This window comes from Gossypium arboreum, chromosome 10, assembly GCF_025698485.1.
Source record: "Gossypium arboreum isolate Shixiya-1 chromosome 10, ASM2569848v2, whole genome shotgun sequence".
Lineage (NCBI taxonomy): Eukaryota > Viridiplantae > Streptophyta > Magnoliopsida > Malvales > Malvaceae > Gossypium > Gossypium arboreum.
The window spans coordinates 24,846,876-24,853,438 of record NC_069079.1 but is presented as its reverse complement, the minus strand read 5'-3'; the positions used below and the strand labels follow the sequence as shown (position 1 = coordinate 24,853,438).

At 35.6% G+C, this 6,563-nt stretch overlaps 1 non-coding gene across 1 annotated transcript; it reads right to left on the bottom strand.

Moving 5' to 3' along the window:
- Positions 1–6,101: 6,101 nt before the first annotated feature.
- On the bottom strand, positions 6,102–6,207 carry LOC128283368 (small nucleolar RNA R71). Its single transcript, XR_008273710.1, has one exon. It is a non-coding gene; the product is annotated as a small nucleolar RNA R71 (small nucleolar RNA).
- Positions 6,208–6,563: the final 356 nt, after the last annotated feature.

The window sequence follows — 6,563 nt, the reverse complement described above, 5'->3', positions numbered from 1 at the left end:
TCACAGCCAACTCAAGATCATGCGTCAGATAGTTCTTTCCATATGGCTTCAACTGTCTTGAAGCATAAGCAATGACTTTGCCTTCTTGCATCAAAACACATCCTAGTCTGATCAACAAAGCATCACTGTAGATTACAAATTATTTACCCAATTTTGGTTGTATCAATACCGGAGCTTCAGTCAACAAAGTTTTCAACTGATCAAAGTTGTTCTGACACTTTTTAGACCATTCAAACTTCACATCTTTCTGAAGTAGCTTCGTTATCGGAGTCATAATCATAGAAAGGCATTTTACGAACCTTCTATAATAACTAGCAAGTCCCAATAAACTACAAACTTCAGAAATATTCCTCGGAGGTTTCCAATCCAGAATAGCTAAAATCTTGCTCAGATCAACTCAGATACCCAATGCTGATACAATATGACCTAGAAAATCGACCTCTTGTAACCAGAATTCAAATTTACTAAACTTCGTATACAATTGCTTATCACATAAAGTTTATAGCACTATTCTCAAATGCTCGGTATGTTCAGTTTCATCACGAGAGTAAATCAATATGTCATCAATGAATACAACAACAAATCGATCTAAATACGATCTAAAAATTCTATTCATCAAATCCATAAAGATAGCTGGTGTATTTGTCAATCCGAAAGGCATAATTAAAAATTCATAGTGGCCATGCCTAGTTCTGAAAGCAGTTTTCGGAATGTCTAAGTCTTTCACTCGCAACTGATAATAGCCTGATCTCAAATCTATTTTTGAAAACACAGCAGCTCCTTTCAACTGATTAAACAAATCATTAATTCGGGGCTAATAGTCACATTATTCAACTGATGATAATCTATACACATTCTTATCATACCGTCTTTCTTTTTCACAAATAGAATCGGAGCACCCCAAGGTGAGAAACTCGGTCTAGCAAATCCTTTATCGGTTAACTCTTGCAACTGATACTTTAATTCTTTTAATTCAGTCGGAGTCATTCTATACAGAGCTATCGAAATCAGAGTAGTTCCCGGTACTAACTTAATACCAAATTCAACTTCTCTGATTGAAGGCTATCCTGAAAGTTCTTTAAGAAACACATTAGGGAACTCACATACAATAGGTACAGATTAAAGTTTCTTTTCTAACACTTTTGAATCAATCACATAAGCAAAGTAGGCTTCACAACCCTTTCTCACAATACTCAAAGCTTTCATCGAAGATACCAAAGCAGGCAATCCATTCAAATCACTAGATTCAATTCTGACGATTTCATCATTCTTGCATCTCAAATCAATAGTTTTTCGTTTGTAGTTCACAACAACATCATGTAAAGTTAACCAATCTATACCCAGAATTATATCAAACTCATCAAAAGGTAAAAACATCAGATCAGCAGAAAAACAAGTGCCTCAAAACATTAATAGGAAATTCTTGCATACTTTATCAACCAAAACACATTTGCCTAGGGGGTTCAAAACTCTAATTACAAATTCAGTAGGCTCTACAAGCAAAGTCTTATTGTTCACTAAGTTCATGCAAATATACGAATGTGTTCATCCAAGATCAATCAAAGCAATCACAAAAGTATCATAAAGAGTGAATGTACCTGTAATCAAATCTAACAGTGAAGCTTTCTCACGAGCTCGAATAGCATAGGCTCTAGCAGGTGTACGAGCCTCAGATCTAACAACTGTATCTTTTGTTCCTCTCTAACTACCACTTACGTTTCCCGCATTTCGGGGAGGTCTACCACGAGAAGCATTGCCACTTGTCCTCAGATTCTGAAAATTATCTTTTTCAGCTAAATCTAGGCAATCTTTTATAAAGTGATCTCGTGAACCAAAACTATAACAACCTTGGTTATTACTTTTTCCCCAGCATTCTCCAAAATGTCGTCTTCTACATTGATTACACTCAGGATTTTTATTCTTTACATTACCAACACTGGCAACAGACGTAGCTAGAGTTTTGAAATTCGAGTACAATCTAACACGATCTCTATTCGAATGTCCCATATTAGCATTTGAACGGCTATAATCATCTCAAAATTTCTTTGATGCATATTAAAATGATTTTCCTGATGATCTCTGATGGTTGTGTAACTAACTAAAAATTTGACTTAGCGTAAGTGCACCTATCAAACAGTAGTATAGTTATAGTGAGACCGAAAATATCGTATTCACGAGGACTAAAAGTACTAGTAATTACTATCTTTTTATTATCCAGCCTAAAAATCAAGAGAATGTTTCATCTAAAACTAATTATCTAATTAACTAAGATTACGACAAAGATTAAGGTTAAAAAATACTTTTTAGAAAGTCGATAAAGAAGACAATACCCAAGGAAGAATCCACCTAGACTTTACTTATTACCTTTGAGTTAGACGATTTATTCACTTGACTTAATCCGTAGAAATCCCTGATTTATATTAATCTCTTTCTCAAGACTAAAAACAACTAACTCTAGATTGATTAATAAAAATCTCTTTCTAATTAAAACCCCTATTGTCGCCTTAACTCAATCTATGGATTCCCTTATTAGATTTGAATCTAATCTGGTAGATTTACGTCGTCCTATCTCTAGGATTGCATGGAACTCTGCTTAATTATGAATGATCTACTCTTAAACAAGGACTTTTGCTCCACTGAATAAGCACATCAAAAACCTGAATTAATATCTGATAAACCATAAATTATACATATTTTTACCCCATGTTTAATGCATTTTATGGATGATTTCCCATTAGAATTGGTGAATTCGATGCTCCTAATGCTTTAATTTCATGTTTTATACTTAGGAGAGCATAGGAGAGTGAAAGGAACGAGAAACGGGCCAAAAATGGAGAAAATGGGCCAAGGTATGAAATCAACACAGCCTGGACCTCCTCACATGGGCAGACCACACAGCCATGTCAATTTGGTAGGCTCGAGCATAGCCTGAAGTAATCGAACAAAGGCGTGTCCCTGCCGAGCCCAAGTTGAGTCCAATTCTAAAAAGGCTAATTTTGACAGCTTCTAGGCATTCCAAAGCCTATAAATACACCTTAGAGAAGGAAGAAAAGGGAGACAAAGAATATGGAGTAAGGAATTACTCCAAAGAAGCCGATTGATCCATTTCGGAAGCTGGATTCATTATCAAGACTGAAGATCTCTCCTCAATTTCCCTTCAAGAGTTTTGGGTTTTCTTTATGTTTTGTATTCTTTATTCTTCTGAGATGTTTTCTTAATTAGTTATGAACTAAAACCCCTAAATACCTAAGTGGAATAAAACCTAAGACTCTTGTTATTATTGTCTGAATCGTATTATAAATATTTAACTTGTTCTTAATTATGTGTTCTTAATTCTTTTTTTAATATCCCAGGATACTGATTCAAGACATGCTCTTATTCAGAGGAGGAATAGACCCTGTCTAAGAGTACATTTGTCATAATTAAGCGGAGTTGAATGCGCGCTTAGACATAGGGTGACAAGATTTTGCCAGATTAGGGTGAAACCTAATAAGGGGATTGATAAACCGTAAATTATACATATTTTTACCCCATGTTTAATGCATTTTATGGATGATTTCTCATTAGAATTGGTGAATTCAATGCTCCTAATACTTTAATTTCATATTTTATACTTAGGAGAGCATAGGAGAGCAAAAGGAACGAGAAACGGGCCAAAAACGGAAAAAATGGGCCAAAGTACGAAATCAACACGGCTTGGACCTCCTCACACCGGCAGACCACATGGCCATGTCAATCTGGAATAATTGAAGCATGACTCACATGGGCATAGCACACAGCCATGCCATTCTAACAGGCTCAAACACAGCCTGAGGTAATCGCACACGGGCGTGTCACACGGGAGTGTCCCTACCGAGCCCAAGTTGAGTCCAATTCAGAAAAGCTAATTTTGAGGGCTTCTAAGCATTCAAAGCCTATACACCCTAGAGGAGGAAGAAAAGGGAGGCGGAGAATAGGGGGTAAGGAATTACTCCAAGGAAGCCGATTGATCCATCTCAGAAGCCGGATTCATCATCAAGGCTGAAGATCTCTCCTTAAATTTCCCTTCAGGAGTTTTGGGTTTTCTTTATGTTTTGTATTCGTTATTCTTCTGAGGTGTTTTCTTATTTAGTTATGAACTAAAACCCTTAAATACCTAGGGGAATGAAACCTAAGATGAACCTTGTTATTATTTTCTGAATCGTATGATAAATATTTAACTTGTTCTTAATTATGTGTTCTTAATTCTTGTTTTGATATCCCAAGATACTGATTCCAGACATGCTCTTACTCAGAGGAGGAATAGACTCTTTCTAAGAGTACTTTTGTCATAATTAAGTGGACTTGATTGTGCGCCTAGAAATAGGGTGACAAGGTTTTGCCGGATTAGGGTGAAACCTAATAAGGAGATCCATAGATCGAGTTAATGCAACCTTAGAGTGTTAATTAGAGAAAAGTCTCGGTTATTCAACCTAGGGATTAGACATTATTAGTCTCGAATAGGGAGAATAACATAACTTAGGGATCTTTATGAAACAAGTTGAATGAATAAATCATCCGATTCAGAGCTAGAATAACAAGTAAAGTCTAGGTGGATTTTTCCTTAGGTATTGTCTTAAGTCAATCGAATTTTCCCAAAAGCAATTCCCCAATTCTTTTCTCTGTGCATTCTTAGTTTAGATAATTAGTTAATTAAAACATATAAAACATATAAAACACCTTTTATTCTTAGGCTCGATAATAAAAAGACAGTCATTACTAGTACTTTTAGTTCCTTTGTGTTCGACAATCTGGTCTTGCTAAAACTATACTACTGTTCGATAGGTACACTTTTCTACATCGCGATAATAGTTAGTTCAAGAACGAGTAATTATAAATATTTGAAACCTATCACGAAACCTCGCGATCAAGGATCCATAGATCGAGTTAATGCAACCCTAGAGTGTTAATTAGAGAAAAGTCTCGGTTATTCAATCTAGGGATTAGACGTTAGTAGTCTTGAATAGGGATAATAGCATAACTTAGGGATCTCTACGGAACAAGTTGAATGAATAAATCGTCCGATTCGGAGCTAGAATAACAAGCAAAGTCTAGGTTGATTTTTCCTTAGGTATTGTCTTAAGTCAATCGATTTTTCCCAAAAGCAATTCCCCAATTCTTTTCTCTGTGCGTTCTTAGTTTAGATAATTAGTTAATCAATACAAAACTTCTTTATTCTTAGGCTAGATAATAAAAATACAGACATTACTAGTACTTTTAGTTCCTTTGGGTTCGACAATCCGGTCTTGCTAAAACTATACTACTGTTCGATAGGTACACTTGCCTACATCGCAATAATAGTTAGTTTAAGAACGAGTAATTATAAATATTTAAAACCTATCACGAAATAACGCGATCAAGTTTTTGTCGCCGCTGCTGGGGAACTAAGATATTAGGAACGCTCAATTTTTATTACTTTAGCCATTTATTTTTCTTGCAATTTAATTTAATTTTTTTATTATTATTTATTAACCTACTCTTTCTTTCTCTTGGCAGGTTTTTATAGTTTATGACTAGAAGAAACCCATCAAGACCATTACTTTTTGACAAAAAAATCATTCGTATAGTTCGTAGGAACCAAAGAGAAATAAGGCGCAGCTTAAGATACACGAAAAACGACCAAAAAGATGATACTCAACCCCCAACCGAAGAGATGGCTGAAAACTAAGGCAATCAGCTACCTCCTACAATTACGGTTAATCAAAATCCTGCTCCACGCACTATGTATGATTATGCTAAACCTTCTTTAACAGGAACTAAATCAAGCATAGTTAGACCTACTGTAGCTGCAAATACTTTTGAATTAAAACCTAACACTATTCAAATGATAAAACAATTTGTTCAGTTTGATAGTTTGCAGGATGAGGATCCCAACGCTCATTTAGCCAACTTCTTAGAACTATGCAATACATTTAAAATTAATGGCATTTCTGATGATGCCATACGTCTTTAGTTGTTTCCCTTTTCATTGAGGAACAAAGCTAAACAGTGGTTGAACTCGTTACCACGGGGGTCAATTACTACTTGGGAACAAATGACCGAAAACTTTTTACTAAAATATTTTTCGCCGGCTAAAATGGCTAAATTACATAATGATATCTCTTCTTTTGTGCAGATAGATTTAGAAACACTCTACGATGCATGAGAGAGATACAAGGACCTTCTAAAAAGGAGCCCTCACCATGGGTTACCACTTTGGCTCCAAGTACAAACATTTCATAATGGTCTGAATCTTTCGACTGGGTAAATGGTTGACGCAGCGATGGGCGGAACCATCAACAATAAAACACCGGAAGATGCCTATGAGTTTATAAAGGAGATGTCACTGAATAACTATCAATGGCAAGTCATGAGGACAAAGCCAACGAAAACAGTCGGTGTTTATAATGTTGATTCGGTTACCATGCTCTCTAATCAGGTAGAACTCTTAAATAAAAATATTGATGGTTTTCTTAATTCTTTACAGGTTCACCCAGTAATGCAGTGTGAAGCAAGTGGAGGTGGAACAAACCATTCAGAATACCAATCTTATGGCCACAATATGG